The sequence below is a fragment of the Ascaphus truei genome, chromosome 2 (genome assembly GCF_040206685.1).
Source record: "Ascaphus truei isolate aAscTru1 chromosome 2, aAscTru1.hap1, whole genome shotgun sequence".
NCBI classification, from domain to species: Eukaryota; Metazoa; Chordata; class Amphibia; order Anura; family Ascaphidae; genus Ascaphus; species Ascaphus truei.
This window is the reverse complement of record NC_134484.1, coordinates 162,719,757-162,741,430: the sequence shown is the minus strand read 5'-3', so window position 1 is coordinate 162,741,430 and position 21,674 is coordinate 162,719,757.

Sequence of the window (21,674 nt, the reverse complement as noted above, 5' to 3'; positions counted from 1 at the left end):
TGTATTGGCATTTTTTTTAATTCAAATGTAATGTCTTTTATTTTCTTGGTGTTTGTTTATTTGCAGGTTGCCCATTGACTTCCATTTTTCAAACCATGCCCATATGGTATGGTGTGGCACTGTGTCAATCAATTATTTTATGGTCATTTTTTTTCTATTTGAAATTGCATGTCTTTTTTTTATTTGCTGATGGAGTTTTTTATTTGCCGGTTGCACATTGACTGCCATAGTGGCAACCCATGCCCTTAGGGCGTGGCACTGTGTCAATCAATTATTTTATGGTCATTTCTTTAAAATTGAAATTAAATGTCTTTATTTGCTGCTGGTTTTTTTTATCTGCAGGTTGACTGTCACTGTGCAAATCAATGGATAGAGGAGGTGGGGGTAGTTGCCATGGGGAGGGTGGTTAGGCCTCCTGGGGGGGTAGCAGAAGGGGGTTAACTCCTTAATTACCATAGTGGTTAATAACCACTAAGGTGATTAAGGGGTTAGTTGCCAGTAGTTAGTTATTATTGCACCCCATAATGGGGCCTTTAATTTGGGAAGCAGGGTGTCCCCAGACCTGAAATCAATGCGGTTCAGCACTGGAGACCCCCTTCTACAGTACTGTATTACTAAAATAAAAGCCCCATCATCGCCTATTAGACGCACGCAGGGAGAGTAACTGATTCAGTCTATCTCTTACTGTGCGTCTCTTACAGACAGGTGGAAACTGGTAGGATTCACACAGTGCGAGTCCCATTTAAACACAGGGACCCCTACTGTGTTAATCCGATGGGCCATTAGAGCCTGCTATATACCATCTCACAAGTGACTGCGAGATGGTCACAAATTTTCCTTGGCAAGAGGTCAACAACCGGCAGTTGCAGCTATAGATTACCATTGTAACATTTTCCTTTGCAATCTATCCAAAATTATAAATTAGAATAATTTCTCTTTCTAACAGAAAAATCCCTGCTCACCTCCTCCTTAAATTCCTCTCCTGGCTTCCCATCTTCTTTCGGATCACCCACCAAGTTCTCCTCCATATCTTCAAGGCTCTTCACTCATCTGCTCCTACATACATATCCACTTTGATCTCTTGTTATGTCCCTACTTGTCTCCTGCGCTTTTCTTGTAACTATCTCCTTTCCAACCTTTCTAATGCTCTCTCACCTTAATCCTTTTCCCTCACCGTCCCCATCTGTGGAACTCCCACACAACTAGGTATACGCCAAGCACCCTCACTAACCACCTTAAAGTCAAACCATAAAATTCACCTCTTAAATTAAGCTTCTGTCCCTCAGTAATTCCTACCAACTGCACTTATTCCCTGTTAAGCTTTTTCTGTACGTCTCCCAAAATACCACTTAGATTGTAAGCTCTCTGGGGCAGGGATTGTCTTTCCTATTGTCTGATTTAGTTTGTTGCAGTTATTGTATTATAATTCCCCATATTGTTTCTTTTGTAAAGCGCTGAGTCCACTGTGGGCGCTATATAAATATTATGTCCTCAGATGCTAAATATGAAGAAAATCAATTATTTGGACACTAAAAAACTTTTTTAAGTGCAGGACATGCTCAGGGGGAGATATTAACATTATTTTAGCTAAAGTTATATAGGCTTCTGGGGGAGTTGTAATAATGGCTACAACATCTGTACATTATAGAAATGAAACTTCGCTTCACCACTACACTGTAGACGAGAGATGGGCGAAACTGTCAAAATCCGTTTCCCGGTAGTTTCCCAAGCTTTCCATTCAAAATCCATTCCGCTGTGTAAAATCCGTTGTGGGATTGTTCCAGTTTCAATTTGTGTGGATTCATCAAATAAACGCCTTTGGATACAATCCGTTGATGGATTTCAATCTGTGGATTCCGCAATCTGTTGGCGGATTTTAACATACAATCCGTGGATTCAGCAAACCGTTGAAGTATTTTAAGAATTTTCCAATTGCAGAATCCATGGATTGGATTGTCAACGATAAAAAAAATCTGAAAAATGCGAATCGCCCTTTTTGACCTTGATTTCCAGAAATCTGGGAACCAAAGGGAAACGGACGATCGCAGACGGATCCAAATCCGCAAAAAAAAAAAAGAAATTGCCCAACTCTACTGTAAACACTGATTCTGGGAAATGATATAAAAAAAAGCTAAATCCTTTTTTACTTCCTATAGATTTCAAATATGTACATTTCCCTAGAAAATTATGTTTAGAAGAATTCCAAGTATTATATTACAGCAATACAGCAAAAGAAAATCAGTTTGCAGTCAGCATGTCAAAAAGAACATTTGTAAAAACAAAATATATTCTTTGTTCAAGCAGCTTTAAGTTACTAATATATTTTTGGAACAATGAGAGTATAATCTGCTTTCAGTCACAATACAGCTCAGTCCTAAAGAGCTCACAATCTTTTTTAATTAAAAATGTCATGCCTGGCACTAGTATGTGCAGGTACTTGTGGAGTATCACAAGGGACTTTTACTGGCATTTAAATAGATACACTGTTAAATAAAGGCACTTCAAATCTGCTTAAGAATTCTGAAAGCATCTATGCTTCAAGCATCACAGAGTAATATTATGTTTGTGTTTATGGCTTATTTGAACAGATAATTATTTACACTTGCATTATAGTTATATGCAACTGATTTTCTGAAAATCGTTTAGCTTTTGCTAACTTTGTGTAATCAACACAGGTGTATTCATGTCATGCATAATTGCAGCGTGTTAACCAATTTCAATGCACACCTACTGTATGTCATTTTTAAAACAAAAAAAAAACACTTTTTTTTCCTAATGGCAAACAACCTCCTGCAAAGTCAACTCCTCTCCTGAAAGTCATTGCTAGTTTTATAATCTCTGAGTCATTAGATAACAGATAGAACTCCACACTTAGTGGTTTCAAATGTTTATGGTCTGCAATTCATTCTTAATGAGCTCTCTCCATGTCTTTATTCTTCTTCACACCCTCCTGCTGGGAAATGTCTTACTCTGCCTTGGCTTTTGTTAATGATTCCACAATCATTTCAGAGCCATTTCTTCTGCCTCATGTGATTCTGACACTGCATAAGAGTCGGGCTCTGCAGCCTCACAGTTGGAAATATAACCTTTAATGTATTAATTTCTCTTGCTCAAAACAATTTAACCTCTGTCTTGGTTTTGTGATTGCTAAGTGTTCCAATTAAATGCCTCTTTCATTTTTTTGTCCTGGAGGGCTTGATCTTACCACTATTATGTTTAACATATCCTACCTAGTAAATGATGAGCACTCCAGGCCCCCTCGAGTGTTCTTGTTCTATATCAATCTATTATCTATCTCACGAGTATCTGTCATGTGTCTGAAACAAAAAGAGGATTAATTAAACAATTTTAAACACCAAGTAACAAAACTAGTAAGAGAGGAAATATACAATTATAAAAACCAAAGAAGTGATATACAAGGAAACAAATTACTTCTCATAATTAATGGTAACAAGTGTTTTTCTATTTAAATCTTGAATCATTCACATCAGAATGAGACCTGTGTCAAGAGTGTGAAAATTAATCATGGAAACACAATTTTACAGTTGTCATATTTTTATTTATGACATATTTTGCCCCATACTGCAAACTTTCCAAATAAACCTTAAATACTTTGATAAACTGACTCACAGTAGGCAGGCTACTACAATGACGCTTATTCTGATACTATTTTTTTCAAATGGTAAATGCAAGTATTCAAAGGAATAAAAATACAAGAAACAAAGATAAATTCATATGTGATCATTACGTTATCATTTATCATATTGTATAATGTTTATTCTTGTATAGCACTGCTAGTTTTACGTAGCGCTTTACAGAGACATTTTGCAGGCACACTCCCTGCCCCATGGAGCTTACAATCTATGTTTTTGGTGTCTGAGGCCCAGGGAGATAAAGTGACTTGCCGAAGGTCACAAGGAGCTGACACCAGGAATTGAGCCAGGTTCCCCTGCTTCAAACTCAGTGCGAGTATATATTGAAGCAGTAACCATTACTCCCCCCACCCCCTAAAAAAAGTGTACTGCAGTCAATTTATAAAAAATAATTCTGCAAAGCATACACACATTCTAATTATTGATTGGCTTGCCAGTGTCCATATTATCCTCCCAATCATGTCATGTCATGAACCCAGGGTATCATAGAAGTAAGAGTGAGCAATTTGTCTTTCAGAAGACAACAGGTTGCAAACGGAGATGCACTGCCGTAAAAGACAGCTTCCAAGTTCTGACATATAGTAGTGATTTGGGTTAATGCTTCTCTTTTGCCATGATCTAAGCCAGAGTAATGGACTACAGGCTAGTGGTTTCCTTCTAGTCTTTGGTATATGGTAGTAGTGGCTGCTGAAATACTGTAAGTGGTTCCCTCTTGGTGTTTGGACAATTGTTGTCTTAGTTGGTTTTGTTGAAAAAATATATCCAAGTTCTTCAGATCTGATTAACGACAGAAGATGGTGCAGAGACTAAAGGCATAGGAGGTTGAAGATATTCACTTACCTCCTTTCAGATTCAGAAATGCGAGCCATTACATTAACACTAATCTGGGCACCTGCTGTGTTTGGTGTACTAAGTAACACTCCTGCCTTTCAGTAAAATTATGTTTTAAATGTGTAGGACTGCAAATGGCTTCCCTGTAATGTTTTGATCCTATGGTACAGTACTTCCTGGAAACTACACTTACCAGTATAGCTTACAAGGGTAACATGATGCAGTATTGTATCTTTCTATTATTGAGTTATTTGCCAGTCTGCAAGTTTATAGCCTACATTTACTAATCATAAATGTGGATTAGGAGCAATGTACTTCCTAACATAGTTTATAAAAGAAGTTAAAGAGATCGAAGTCTTGATAGAGACAAACTGCTGACTGAGTCCTTGAGTAATCCTGATTTGTGGTAGTATATAGAGATTGGCGAATCTGCCCAAATCCGTTTCCCACATTTTCAACCCAAAATTTGTAGAATCCAATTAGCGGATTCAGCAATCCGTTGGCATATTCTTAAGAATTTGCCAATGGATTGCTGAATCCGCAGATTGGATTCTACAAATCCATCAACAGGTTGTGGAATCCACAGAGTGTATTGGTAATAATAATTTAAAAAATCTGAATCGAACTTTTTGAGATTGATCCACTGAAATTCGCGGACCAAAGGAACCGGCCGATCTGCTGCGGATCCAAATTAGCCCCACAATTCACCCATCTATAGTAGTATAGTGACAATACAAGGTTATAGCAGAGAGAAAATTGGTTACTAAGAGACCATAGACCTCCTCCACCAGAGAGAGGAAACCCACTTCCTGCGCCGTTGCACAATATACTCTGAATTGAGGCGTGCCCACCTGGAGGCATTCACAGCTCTTATCCAGAACTTTAATAATATAGAAGAGAACCAAAAAATAGGGATACTCCTGGGAGAAGATTAAACCACAGCAGAACCGGCTGCACACTATATCAACACCTGCCACAGGATGAGAGGCGCCCACTAATCGCGTCCCTGTGTGTAACTTACTTACTATGTACCTTGCAATCATTTACCCTACCCCCTATAATTCATGTAATGTGTAATGATTGTACCCAACACCCTATTATTCATGCTTTGGCAATACTGAAATGCTCTTTCATCATGCCAATAAAGCTTATTTGATTGGATTTGAGAAAGCTCCAGTAGAATAGCAGAGCAAATCACCATTGTTCCTCATGCAGAGCAGCTGCGAGTTCCTGTTAAAAGCTGCACGTAAATCCATGAGACCGGTAAAAGTTTTTTTTTAATTTTTTTTTTATTTATTTATTTCTAGCTCTGGAGGAACTGAGTTTAAATACTCCATGGAAAAAAGACCAGCGTAACTTGACTTTAACCTTCAAATATCAACAAGTGCTAAATATATAACAGAATCACACAAGTTTGCAAAGATTCGTTAAGATTATTAACTTTTTACACATTTCACAAATTAAGTGTAAATTACATTACAAACTATACCAGAGCCCTGCCCTGCACTATGTTGTAGATCTTCAGAACGTTGCTAATATTTTAATGTTTTGTTAATCTAAATTTTAGGTATTGATATCTGTAACGAATATCCCCAAAGATGCTTAGCTCAAAGATGTTCTGCTATTTTCCTTAAAAAGAACAGGACAATTAATTTTAGCAGACTTTAGGCTTACTCATATGGTAATGGGCACTTTACCAAAGATCGGAGATTCTCCAACCTATGTCACGGTTAACGCATGATAATAACATTACAATATTTAGCACCTTCCATATACTGCGCTTTCTCACATCCAGACCCGGAGGAGCATTACATTATTTATTCAAATAGCCTACAAGAGAAATCAGAAAGTCTTCAGTTGAACCCATATAAATGGACTGAGTGTATGATTTAACTTTTTCATAACATGTTATAGTGTGTGTGTGTGTGTGTGTGTGTGTGTGTGTGTGTGTGTGTGTGTGTGTGTGTGTGTGTGTGTGTGTGTGTGTGTGTGTGTGTGTGTGTGTGTGTGTGTGTGTGTGTGTGTGTGTGTGTGTGTATGGGAAAATTCACAAGCAACCAATCAGAGCCAAGCCAGCTAGAAAAGCCGGGTCAGCGGGATATGTGAAATAGCCAAGGGGCATGCGCAAGATTGTCACCAATCTCCCTGGCTATCTCAATGCCAACCGCTGAGACATGCTCCACCAGTTCTGGCAGTGCAAGTGGTATCCTGGAGGATTGCAATTGATCTTTGGACCTGGTACTTCACCTTTCCCCACTGACCAAATGCTATTCTTACCTCTGGGCATCCTCTGGTTGCTTTTAACTCTGATGTTCAGCAGACTTACCGGCGCCTATGGGTTAGCTCGGGCAGCCTGTTTGGACAACGGTTCCGAATGTAAAAACACATTACATTGAATAAAGTATATTTTCACTATACTTCTGAGTTGTGGGGATCAGGGGACAGAACTGAAAAAACTTTGTAGTTTTATTTCTATCTGCCTTATTCCCCACACACTTTCTCTTACACTCTTAGAGTCCCCTCTCAACCTTATATACGGTTGGGGTACCCACAAACTTTATACTGGTGGTGGGTCACCTGGGCACTAGCTGGGGTACTCCCCTTAACCTAGGGTTTCCCTCAGCTACAGGAATAGATATTTTATCCCTGTGCCCTATTCTCCTTTCTGGGTTGTGCAGAAGCAGGGTACCCTAGTGGTGAGTCGCGCTTGCGTTTTCAAGGGGAGATATTTCCGGGACAATGTGCCTACATGTATCCGAGAACCAGGCATCATTCCCGGGTACATTTATAGGGGAACTGACAACTCCGGACCCCAACCTCCTAGGCACATTCTTCAATGGTTCCTCCGCAAATCCACCTTTGAAACTCATACCCTAGCAACCCCTACTTGCTGGCATGCCCGGAATGGGAAAACACAAAAAATACTTTTATTGCATACAATATATTGGCATGGTACAATGTTACTGGGCCCAAGAGCTAACTCTCTTGGACCCTTATACACCCATCAGGTGTAACCAAAATGGACTTAACTTTCATTTGAGAGCCTGTTTACCCCCTACCGTCACAGCGCTATTATCGAAATCTGGATAATAGACTTTTTGCCCATTACACTGTAAGTGTTTGGGGGAGGAGGAGGGGAGTGGGGAGATGGGGGGTTGTGTAGCCTTAAATGTATTTTTCCTAAAAAAAAATTAATACAATCACTGTGATTTTAAATGTGTTCTCATCTTTATTATAACTGCGTTTTTATTACTTAGGATACCAGTGTGATTTTGGCAACAACAAAAAAATACAGATGCAATTCAATATTGATAACAATTGCAAATTGCATTGAAGAACAGCATTAACAGACCCCAAATGTTTCATGCTTTGCACTGAGAGATGGGGGCAGGGAGATAGATGGGGGAGGGAGAGAGATGGGGGAAAGGAGAGAGACGGGGGAGAGAGAGACAGGGGAGAGAGAGAGAGAGATGGAGAGAGAGAGAGATGGGGGAGAGAGAGATGGGGAGAGAGAGAGACGGGGAGAGGGAGAGAGAGACGGGGAGAGGGAGAGAGAGACGGGGAGAGAGAGAGACGGAGGAGAGAGAGAGACGGGGAGAGAGAAAGAGAGATGGGGAGAGAGAGACAGGGGAAAGAGAGAGATGGGGAGAGAGAGAGATGGGGGAAAGAAAGAGAGATGGGGGGAGAGAAAGAGAGATGGGGGGAGAGAAAGAGAGAGACCAGGGAGGGAGAGAGACCAGGGGGGAAGAGAGACCAGGAGGGGTGTTAGAGAGACCGGGGGGGGGGTGTTATTGAGACCAGGGGAAACCAGTGCAAATAAGTGCAACCTGCAACCAGTGCAAATACAAATGGACACATGCAAACTACACAAGCAGCAGGACACACACAGAACACAGCCCCCCTCACATCTCCCCCTGCCCCCCTCACATCTCCTCCAGCCCCCCTCACATCTCCCTAGACCCTCCTCACATCTCCCCTAGCCCCCCCCCCTCACATCTCACCCAGACACATCTCACATAGCCACCTCACATCTCTCCCAGTCTCCCCACATCTCTCCGAAACACATCTCACATAGCCCCCTTACACATCTCTCCCAGCCCCCTCACACATCTTCCCCTGCTCCCTCTCACATCTCCCCCAGCTCCCCCTCACATCTCCCCCAGCTCCCCTCACATCTCCCCCAGCTCCCCCTCACATCTCTCCCAGCCCCCCCCCCTCACATCTCACCCAGACACATCTCACATAGCCACCTCACATCTCTCCCAGACCCCCCACATCTCTCCCAAACACATCTCACACAGCCCCCTTACACATCTCTCCCAGCCCCCTCACAGATCTCCCCCAGCTCCCCCTCACATCTCCCCCAGCACCCCCTCACATCTCACCCAGACACATCTCACATAGCCACCTCACATCTCTCCCAGCCCCCCCACATCTCTCCCAGAAACATCTCACATAGCCCCCTCACACATCTCCCACAGCCACCCCTCACATCTCCCCCAGTTCCCCCTCACATCTTTTCCAGCCCCCCTCACATCTCTTCCAGTCATCCTCACATCTCTCCCAGCCCCCCTCACATCTCTCCCATCCCCCCTTACATCTTTCCCAGCCCCCCTCACATCTCTCCCAGCCCCCCCTCACGTCTCTCCCAGCCCCCCCCTCACATCTCTCCCAGCCCCTCCTCACATCTCTCCCTGACCCCCTCACATCTCACAGGGGTGAGAGATAAGGGGGAGGGAGCAGAGAGACAAGGGGGGAGCAGAGACACCATGGGGAGCCACTGCAAATAAGTGCAGCCTGCAACCAGTGCAAACAGGACACACGCAGGAGACACAGCACCCAGACAGGCAGGAGACACAGCACACAGACAGGCCGGAGACACAGGCAGGAGACACACGCAGGAGACACACGCAGGACACAGCCTCACCTCTCTCTGCTGCACGCTTTTTCTCTGCTCTTTGGCCCCACCCCAAGGCTCCTGCCACCTCCTCCTGATTGGCTGCATTACACGGCAGCAGCCAATCAGGATGGAGCAAGCTGCCCAGCTCCTTATCATAACCTCTTCTCTCTCCCTTCTCGCACCAGCTCTGCGAACTGAGGAAAATTTAGGTATAGGTTCGCACGAACCGGTGCGAACCGGCTGAATCCCACTGCTGAGTATAAGTAGTATTACCATGTAGGTGTTATATTTTGTTGCTGTTCTAATAAATTATTGTTTATCTAATTGAAGTCTCTCTATTGTGTCATAACTCTCATAAACCAGGGTGTGCATGTGTGGATGTGTTTCCTATTTGGAGCACATATCTACACATCTATTTCCTTAAAATAATAATTTTGCCCATAGTATATTAATTCTTATAAGCCAGCAATAATTTTATAGATGAATACATTATAAATCCATCTGTATTTCTATTCTCCGGATAAGGTTAGACATATAGTCTCCCTAGTTAATTCTTATAAACCAGAAATTCTCATGTAGATTAATATAAATACATCTATGTTTCTATTTCTGGATAAGGCTAAACATTATCGGTAACACAGGCATAACGTTATACTATTAGGAGATTATCCAGAGTTATTCTACAATAACGTGATGTTAACCCTATGCAAATGAGATGTAGTTCGGATGTTGTTGCATATAATAAGCTTTGAGGATACTTTGTTAACCCAGAGAACATAATGTTTGTTACTGTTTTAAGGAATGAGTCCGGATTTAACTGAGAATTGTGGATCAAGGCCAAACTGTCCTGGGTTCTGTCTAAGAATATAGAAGGGCAACTGACAGGGGGGAGGGGCAGCCCGGGCCTTCCTTCTGTGGACGTCTGCTGGGCCCATTAAAGGTACTTTGTAGAATTTAGACTTGAAGGTTTTGTATGCTTTTGTTAAATAGTATGTAATTCCCTTAGTTTAGAATGAACGTTTTCCTTTATTTTAGGTAAATATGATATTATATGGCATTTTGGACTGCTTGTGACACCTTCCAAAATAAATTCAGATTTTCATAATGGATTTATTTGATTTTTAGTAACTATCTCAATTTTGCTTTAAATTGGTTTTGAAATGTGGCCTTCTCCAAACTAATGAGGTTTACTACAAATTAACCAAATTGGGACATTGTCTGAAATAATTAAATTTTCTAAAAAACGCTTAGCTCTGGTCTGATGGGTGTGTCATTCTCCAATGATCTTTTAACTCAAAATGGGATTTCATTAAGTGCATTATGAGTTGTGGTATCTTACCTTTTGGGTTTTGTGAGGTTATGTCAAGGTAAGGTAATCTGGTACTATCTATTAGTGAGCAGCCAATATAAGTGTTTTGGATTAGCATTTAAGAACCTTTTACTGCAAATCTGTAGCCAAAAAAATTGTTATGTGCATTTTAACAAGTAATGTTTTTTCTCTCTCCATGGTACACATTTATATTACATGTCTGTCCTGCGGGTAGTTGATGTTGTGATGTTGTGAGATGCTGCTCTGCATTCTTGAAGCCATGTAGTCTATTTTAAAGTTTTGAAATATATTTCTTGTAGAAAAGTTATTTGGGAAGAGATTTTCAGATGAGATAGAACTTTTTTCCCTCTTGACAGGGGAGTTGACATCATTCCATTCCATGAAAAGATTTTAAGATTTATTGTAGGCGATGTTAGTGATTAGATGTTATTCCCCCATCAAAATAAAATAGACAGATTTAGGGACCCATATACAAAGGCAGCAGTGCACAAACTGGGGCCCCCCCAGGGGGCAGGAGATTAGTCTGGGGAGCACAGGCGGTTGCAGAGGTCCCGCGCTCTTCCCCCAGACATTTAAATTGAATGCCGGGGGATCGCGTAAGGCCTCTGCAACAAACTTACCGGGATTCTGAAGCGCTGCAGGGACGCGTTTCCATGGCAACAAGCCATAAAATGATGCCGCGGTGCCATGCAAAGTGATGTCACTCATCCATCTCCATGGCAACGGGGTCACGTGATGTCACGTGACCCCCACCAAGGAAGGTGAGGGGGGCGCAAGAACAAGGGGGAGCAGGCAGGGGGGCACAGCTGAAGAAGTTTGCGCTCCCCTGTACTAATGTCATATTTGTTTTTTGTGCGTACACATTTTATTGTTAAAAAGTAGAAGAAACTTTCATAAAATGTGTTGTAGGTATGAAGGCTTCATACATGACACATGCTTTTTTGTTTTAAATTAATTTTGACTCATTGCATTATGTTTAATACCTGATTGATAAAAATAGAATTATGTGATCAGTTTTTATTTATAACCAGTCTTAGTAAATATCAGTTATTAGTGCAATATTCAGTTATTCGGTATTCAATTATTCAACTACCATATTGATGACCCTCTCTATCGGGCTTCCCACTTTGTCTCTCTAACCTCTTATTTTGGCCTACACCAATCGACTGCAGCCAGCACCTCCAAAGATGGTCACTACCTGGACCTTGTTTTTACAAAACAACTTTTCTATCTCTTTTCTCCATTTCACACTTTCCTCTTTCTGACCATCATCACATCTCATTTTCTTTCTTTCACTTCTCCCCTTCTCAACCTCCATCTACACTTAATTTCTGCAGAGATCTGCATTCTATTAATCTACCGGCTCTTGATTCCACTTTGCCCTCCTCCTCTCTTCTCTCTGCTCTGCTACAGACTGACAACCTGGTCATGAAATACATCTCTGCCCAGTCTCCTCTCTTGATCTATACGTGCCTCTTTTAATTTTGCCGTTCTTGAACTTCTATCCCTAGACCCTGGCTAAACTGTTAGACAAAAATGCTTCATTCCTGCAATCGCTCCTCTCAATGCCCATGGAGGAAATCTCATACTCTCACAGACTTCCTTTACTATAAATGTATCCTATCATGTTTCAACTCTGCCTTCTCCCAGGCTAAACAAATGTACTTTCATCACAAATAAACACTCACAAGTCTAACCCATTCCAACTCTTCCCTGTATTTGACTCTCTACTCAGACCACCTGTTTTTCTTCCTCCATTTCACCTCAGGACATTGCTGACTATTAAAAGACAATGTTTAGTTCCATTCATCAAGGCATCACCTTTGTATCCTTCTCATATCCTGCACATCTTCTCAACTCTCCTCCTGCCTTCCATGACTATTTTCCATCTGTCACAGAGGAGGATGTCTGTGATGATCTCCTCTTCTCCCTCTACTACTTGCACTCTTGACCCTATTCCCTCCCATCTCTTCAAACCTCACTCATATTTTCAACTACTCCTTCTACTCTTCTTCCATTCCCTCCTCCTTCAAGCATTCAACAGATCTACCTTTACTCAAAAACATCAAGCTTGACCCTACCTCTCTTTAATTATCACCTTGTCTCCCTCCTGCCTTTTGCCTCTAAACTCTTTGAATGCCTTGTATTTTCTCACTTGCTCCATTTTCTCACCAACATTTCTCTCCTATACCCTCTACAATCTGGTTACCACACTGCACATTCCACTGAAACAGCCCTCACTAAAATTAATAAGGACTGCCATGCTGTCAAAGACACAGGCCATTACACTCGTCTCATACTAATCGACCTCACTGCAGCCTTTGATACTGTGAACAGCCCTCTTCTCCTTCACATTCTTCATACTCTTGGTCTCCATAACAAATCTGTATCCTAGATCTCCTCTTACCTCTCCCATCATTTTTTCAGTGTCTTGTTTGCCAACACCTCTTCATCCTCTGTCGATCTCCATGTGAGCATACCCAGGGGTTTATAAACTCTCTCTAGGTGACTTTATCATACAGACGAGACAACAAGTATTTTAAAGCTTGCCTTAAACTTGCCCGGTTACATGCTGGGTGCATGCTGGGTGTAACCTGGCTAGTTTAAGGCAAGTTTAAGGCATTTCTGCATTGACTAATGACCCATCGGATTAACACAGCTGGGTCCCTGGCAGTCCCATTCAGTTTGAATGGGACTGCCAGGGACGCTGCTGTTAATCTGTTGGGCCACTAGTCAATGCAGAAATGCCTTAAACTTGCCTTAAACTAGACCCAGCATGTACCCAGCATGTACCTGGGTCTTTTTGGCGATTGCCATTGGTTTGTGTTAGAATAACCGTCGGCACTACAGTATCTCTTGGGTTAAAACAGTGATTCCCAACCTTTTTTGCTTGGAGGAACCCTTTAAATATTTTGTACAATTTCGGGGAACCCCTATCTGGATGACACATGTTCGACAGGGGTAAATCACAAAATAGATGTGTAAAGCAGTAGGGGTAATAAATAATAAATAAGTATTAAATAATAAATAATAAATAGGTAATAAATAAGTAATAAATAATAATTAACTCATACCCCCCTGCATCTCACATCATCCCGCACTGATCAATCGATCTCTCTCCCGCACTCTCCTCTCCCCCTTCTCTCTCCTCTACCTTTCTCCCTCCTTCTCTCTCCTCTCTCCTCTCCCCCTCCTTCTATCCTCTGCCTTTCTCCCTCCTCTACCTCTCTCCCTCCTTCTCGCCTCTCCCCACACCCTCTCTCTCCTCCCCCCTCTCTCTCTCCTCTCCTCTCTTCTCTCCTCTCCCTCTTCTCTCCTCCATTTTCTCCTCTGCCCTTCTGCCTCTTCTCCTTCTCTCTCATCTTCCTCTCTCCTCTCCCCCTCTCCTCTTCCCCTCTCCTCTCCCCTTTCCACTCCCCTCTCCTCTCTCCCTCTCCTCTCCCCCTCTCCCCCATTCTCTCTCCTCTCCCCCTCTCTCCTCTTCCTTTTTCCATCTACCCCTCTTTTCTACATCTCTTCCTCCTTCTCTCTCCTCTCCCCTCTCTCTTCTATGCTGTCTCTCCTCTCCCCCTCTCTCCTCTCCCCCTTCTCTTCTCTCACCCATCTCTCCTCTCTCCCTCCTTCTCTCCTCTCTCCCTCCTTCTCTCTCTACATCTCCTCTCCTCCCCTCTCCTCTCTCCCTCGTCTCTCCTTTCCCTCCTCTGTCCTCTCTCCTCTCCCCTTCCCCTCCCTCCCTCCTCTCTCCTCTTCCCCTCTCCCCCTTCTCTCACTTCTTCCTTTCTCCCTCTACCTCTGTCCCTCCTTCTATCTCCTCTCCCCCCTTCTCTCCTCTCCTTCTCTCCCCTCCCCATCCCATCCTCTCCTCTTTCCCTTCTATTCTCTCCCCCTCCTCCCCCTCGCTCACACACACACACACACAGTCTGTTACACACACACACACACACACACACACACACACACACACACACAGTCTGTCTCACACACGCAGTCTGTCTCACACACACACAGTCTGACACACACACAGTCTGACACACACACAGTCTGACACACACACCCACAGTCTGACACACACACACACACAGTCTGACACACACAGTCTGTCACACACGCACATACAGTCTGTCACACAAAAACACATAGGGCCTCATGCAGTAAGCAGCAGAAAAATGCATTAGCCAGTGTTGCAATTAGCCATGTTTTTGGCGTGTTTAACTGGCTGTATGCTGTAAGGGGCGAATCCCTGGCGAATGAATTAGCCACCACCATTTGATGAAATGGCGTGTAACCGGTGGCGGGACGGCTGCCTGGCGAGAAACTGCCGAGAAGCCGTCCCCTGCCGAGTTGTGTTTGCAGCAGAGAGAGATCCGCTGCTCTCTCGGCGCAAACATCGGGACATTAAAAATTATTGTTAAAACCATTTTTATTCATAGTGTACATGTGCAGAGGGTCTCCGGAGCTGAACCGCATTGGTTTCAGGTCCGGGGACCCCCTGCTTCCCGAGATACAGGCCCCTTTATGAGGTGCCGGTATCCCTCTGCATTTAAAGGTCCCGATCACGTGACCGCGGAATGTAAACAAAGCAGAGGGATACCGGCACCCCCTAAAGGGGTCTGTATCTCGGGAAGCAGGCGGTCCCCGGACCTAAAACAAAAGCATTTCTGCTCCGGAGACCCTCTGCACATCTACACTATGAATAAAACACAGATATCAATAAAGACTTGTTCCTTACCTTTGCGGCTATGTGCTATGGTAGCGAAGCAGCATGAATGTATTTTTAATAATACTGTACAGTGAGCAGGGGGTCCCCCGAGCTGAACCGCATAGCTTTGTGGACCAGGGACCCCCTGCTTCCCGAGTTACAGGCCCCGGTATGTGTGATCGGGTGGGCAGTGTCGCCGCCATGTTTATAGCGTCCCATACGCTACGTGCCTGCAATAAACATGGCGTCCACACTGTAACCGATGCCCCAAAATGGGGCCTGTAACTCGGGAAGCAGGGGTTCTCTGAGCCACAAATCAATGCGGTTCAGCTCAGGGGACCCCCTGCTCCCGCACAATATTATTAAAATACATTAATGCTGCTTCATTACCATAGCGGATAGCCGCAAAGGCAATGAAGGGGTTAATACATAATAGCATGTTTATTGGTGACAATTGCCCCCAATAAACATAGCAATACACAACATACAATACAGTAATGGGCAACATTACTATTATCCACAAATGGATAATAGTGCAGTTGTCCATTTAAAATACATACAGAACAAGAAATACATTAAATACATATAGCACTCACCCATGTCCGGCTGCCACGATGAAGGCCATCCTCATCTTCATCCTGCTAATGCCCCATCCGCTTCTGCAAAACAGACACAAGAATAAAAACATCCAATGTAATGTCCCCGAACCACTTAATCACCATAGCGGTTATTAACCGCTGCAGTCATTAAGGGGTTAACCCACCATCAACCACATACTCTCCCCCACTAACCCCCCACCCCATGAGGCCTAACCACCCTCACCCACTACCCACAAGGGAGTCCTACCACATACCCATGGGGCCAATACCCCCTACCCCCACCACATACAGTACAATAATGTGCCAAAAAACTATTATCCACATAGGGATAATACATTATTTGGCCATTATTAAACACATTAAATACCATAGTAAAATAAAGAAAATTCTACTAACCTCATAAATAAGAAGGCCCCGTCGCCAGCACCATCCTTGGGGTCCGTTGCCAAAATATTAGATAGCCAATACATTTCAATGACATTCACATATCAATGAACCCCTTCATCACCTTATAGAATACTAACCGCAAAGGTAATGAAGGGGTTAAGCCATCCTGGCCACATACCCACCCTTCACACATTCCTTTGTACAGTGGCTTCATCTTGAAAAAATACAATAAAAATAAAAAAAAAAAAAAATATATATATATATATATATATATATATGCAAATGTAAATACAACTGTATGCTCATCTGCATGTCTTAGGCAGGTCTGCAACCACGCCTTTCCCCATTATCACCCAGCACACAGCACTTCCACTGCAGCAAGGGATTCTGGGAAATGACATGCAAATGAGCACACAGTGCCACTTTTTGCTTCAAAAACCATTTTTAACATGGTTCCCTACAGGCTTAAGCTTGCTGCATGGTCACAGCTTTGAACACATCCAGGGTTAAGGTGCATACCCAGAAAACCACCCACAGACAGCTGTTTCGACCTTAATGGGTCTCATCAGTGTGGGGTTGATTAACTGGGTATGCAAAGAAGCTAAAGGATGGGCCAACCATAATACTGAGTTAAGTTATGGTGAGTAAAAAAAGTGACAAAAACCCTCCACAGCAAAGCAAATATGCAACTGTATGCTCATCTGCATGTCTTACGCAGGTCTACAACCCCGCCTTTCCCCATTATCACCCAGCACACAGCACTTCCACTGCAGCAAGGGATTCTGGGAAATGACATGCAAATGAGCACACAGTGCCACTTTTTGCTTCAAAAACCATTTTTAACATGGTTCCCTATAGGCTTATATACACATATATCTATACACACACATGATTAACCAATATACAAATAAATGTCTCCGGGTTAACAAAAACATGCTCAAATAAAAATAACACATATCCATAAAATGCTCAATGAAATACAATGCTATTTCCTAAACAAATTAAATGTATTCGTTCAATCTAAAGCATCAAATGCCAATCCAAAGCCTCAAATGCCACTTAAAACATTGCATTTACATTGTATACATGCTGCATAAAATGTAAACTACATGTAGACGCTGTAAATCAATGTTAACAATACAATATTCCAACTACAATAGCATAACATCCAAAGAAGTATACAATGTAATCCAATAAAGTCACCATCAATCAATTAACTTACATGAATTACATCCCAAAACAATTAAAATAGCATCCATACCAATTACACAATTAACTATAGCAACCGTTACAGAGAACAAGTTACCATCATACAAAATAGGACACCAACAATTACAATATACTAAAGCAAGCCTCACCATTACCTACAGTACAGCATAGAAGCCCAAAAATTACATCTATCTAATTATAAAATACATTTAACACACATCTATGCATAGCAGCATAGCCAAAATCATTTACAATAGTGCAAACAAAGCTTTTACAACACTATCATTTCTTACCCTGTATGTATTGTGACAGAAACCAGGGGATGGTAAAAAATTCCATATATAGGGCTCCCAGGATACTGAACAGTTTCTGTCCTGTTAAGGCAGAACAGGGCAGCCTCATAAAACATGCACTCCATCCCACAGTTTGGCAAGTGCTGGAACTGAGGGATGAGGGATCCAGACCAGAGTTTGTTTGCTGCCTGATTTCTGTCACCTGTCCTGCTTATTAGAAATCAGGTACTTAAGACAGATTTCCTGTTTCCTCTCCCCTCTCCCCCAAGAGCCTGGAGACAGGAAGGCTGCTGAAAGCAGAGAGGGGAAAAGCCTGTCCCCAAACAGGTTAAAAACATTCTGTTCTTTTTTGTCTAAAACTGCGAAGTTACTTATTTTGTTGTTGGAAGTGGAAAAGCCACTTCCACCCTGAGTTAGGGAAATACCTAATTAAGTTATCGCTCAGGTGAGCAGCTTTTTGTTTTGCTGTGTTTCTGTTGTATGCACTGTGGCAGTCTCAGTGCCTGGGACTGAATAAACCAGGAATAGCCTGTTTAAAGGAACAGCACGTGACGCCTCGTCATTTAACCTACCCTAAAAGACCGTGTTCTAACAGTCCCAGACAGGCAGCGGAGCCCCGGAGTAAGCCGTTTTTCACAGTATATATCTCTCTAGACATACATACATACAGTGGCAAGAAATTATGTACATTAAAAAAAATAAACACATGAAAAAAGCAAAAAAAAACACAGTAACATAATATACATTTCTTTAGTTAACTTACCATTACTTGACCCACTCACCGACTCCCGTTGATCAGCTTACTCACGAACCAATCCACGAACAGGAACCCATAAAATAATAAACCAGAAAATAATAAAAATTAAAATAATAAAACACGACAATCCAGGGGTCTTCTACTTATAATCCATATTCATCTGTATTCTTCTACCTTCTTCCGGGGTCTTCTTCCCGTCTGCTGCCACGCCCTGGTCTTCTTTCTTCTGCGGAGGTCCTTCCTCCTCGGCGTCTTGCTTCAAAATGAGACGACATAGGCTTTTAAAGGCCTATGACGTCACATTTTCATCATGGTTCCCACGGCCCTGATTGGGCCGTGAAAACCATGTGTTTTGGCCGATGCAAAAAAAATGATGACGTCACTTAAAGGCAATGAAAGCACAGCCAATCAGAATGGCTTTGCTTCAATTGCCTTTAAGATGACATCATTAAAAGAAACATGGCCGGCCTCCCATGGTACGGCAGCCAATCAGAGCGTGGGAAGTCTAGCCCTACTCTGATTGCCTCTCCCCAAACAGGTTTAAAACATTCTGTTCTTTTTTGTCTAAAACTGCGAAGTTACTTATTTTGTTGTTGGAAGTGGAAAAGCCACTTCCACCCTGAGTTAGGGAAATACCTAAGTTAAGTTATCGCTCAGGTGAGCAGCTTTTTGTTTTGCTGTGTTTCTGTTGTATGCACTGTGGCAGTCTCAGTGCCTGGGACTGAATAAACTAGGCATAGCCTGTTTAAAGAAACAGCACGTGACGCCTCTTCATTTAACCTACCGTAAAAGACCGTGTTCTAACAGTCCCGGAAAGGCGGCGGAGCCCCGGAGTAAGCCGTTTGTCACATATGGTGGAGAATGTGGGCAGAACACTAAAAGGTCTGCGGGTTAAAGAACTTTTAAAAAAAAAAAAAAAAAACGTTTTTTTTCTCTCCAAACAAGATGGAAGACGTGGTGAGTGCGCTGGTACGCAATGTCGCTGTCCAGAAAGACACGAATGAAGCCCTGCAACAGGTGAATGAAACCCAGCGACAGCTGTTAATAGCCCAGCAAGAGACTAATGCAAACCAGCAAGAGACTAATGCAAACCAGCAACAGGCGAATGCAAACCAGCAAGAGACAAACCGCTTGCTGAGAGAGGAGCAACAACGGTTCGCTCAGGACTTACAGCAGGAAGTCAAGATCCTGAGGGGGACTATCAGTAACCTTCCACTGGCAGAGGCAGCCCCAGTCCCGAAAATGATCAGGGCAAGCCACTACCTTCAGAAGATGGGGCCCTTGGATGATGTGGAAACCTATCTTCTCACGTTTGAACGCACGGCACAGAGAGCGGGATGGCCAGAAGCTGAGTGGGCCAGTCTAATCGCACCCTTCCTAAGTGGCAAATCCCAGAAGGCTTACTTTGATCTAGAGCCAGCCGAAGCTAACGTCTATGCAAAATTGAAGTTCGAGATCCTCGCCCGCCTCCGCGTAACCCCGGCTGTTCGTGCCCAAAGGTTCCACGCATGGTCCTTCATGATGGATAAAGCCACCCAAAGCCAGATGTATGACCTCATCCACCTCGCTCGGAAGTGGCTACAACCCGAGATCAACTCAGCAAGCCACATCGTGGAACGGTTGGTCATGGACCAGTTCTTGAGGAAACTTCCCTCTGCCCTACGCCGTTGGGTCAGTCAGAGTGACCCCCACAATGCAGACGAGCTTGTGGCCCTCGTAGAAAGGTACAATGCAGCAGAAGAGCACCCGCAACCCATAGTCGTGGCGCAACCCCACTACCCATGGTTCCAGGACTCTTCCAGAGCCTTTAAAAGGGTACCAGGGTTAAGGGGGGCTGAAGAGAGACGACCGCCTTCACACAGCACCAGCAACAGTGGCTCGCACACTAAGGGCAACAGCCAACATGGGGAGCCGAAAAAAGGCTCTAAGTGGGACACAGACTATGTACCTAAATGTATAAATTGAGATATGAGAGGGGCCACACGGCGAAAGTCTGCCCACTAAATGCTGAACCCATGCAATGCAACAGCGTTGAACCTTATTCACTGTGGTCCCAATGGATGGGCCCTAGCCCAGAGGACCCCTTGAATAACCATCTGTGGGCATTTGTAAAGGTTAATGGTAAGAGGGTTCGGGCACTTCTTGACTCTGGGAGCATGGTTACACTAGTGTCCGAATACCTGTTGCCCATTAAGTAGAAACAGGTAAACAGTTCACAAAGAGTGGCAATTTTTTGTATACATGGGGATAATCATGAATATTTCACTGTTGAAGTTTTGTTTGAAACAGAGTTTGGTTCTTTAGATTTCAAAGGGGGTATTGTACCCAAACTGGCATATGATGTGTTAATAGGCACCGACTTTCCCCATTTTCTAAAAATGTGGTCCTCCTCTCAGAATAGCGCCCAGAGTTCAATAGCGGACCATAACGAAGTAACAGAAGAAACAAATCCTTTCCCTTTTTCAGAAAACGAGGGCCCAAATAAGAAGGGGGAAAAGGAGGAGTGCTGTAAAATTCCCTTCCCCATGGCTACCTTGGTAGGGAATACCCCAAATCAAGATGTTGAACAGGCACTTACCACCCCAGAACAGGATAAGACCCTCGCTGACCTAGAGGTCAGTCCTGGGAGTTTTAAGAAGGCCCAGTGGGAAGACCCCACATTAGCGGTAGCAAGGTGGAATATACAGGACCAGAATAGTACTCCTGGCCAACCAGATAGGTCACTTGCCTACCCCTACTTTGAGGTGGAGAATGACCTAGTATATCGAGTTGATAAAAGGAAATCAGTTACAACTAAACAATTGTTGGTACCACGGACATTCCGTAATGTAGTATTACACCTTGCACATAGTCACCCATTGGGGGGACACCTAGGGGTGGAAAAGACAAAAGAAAAGGTTCTCCGAAGCTTCTATTGGCCTGGGGTTCTGGCAGAAATTACAAATTATTGCTCCTCATGCCCAGAATGTCAGATTACCGCCCCGTTCAAAGCGTACCGTAGCCCATTGGTACCCCT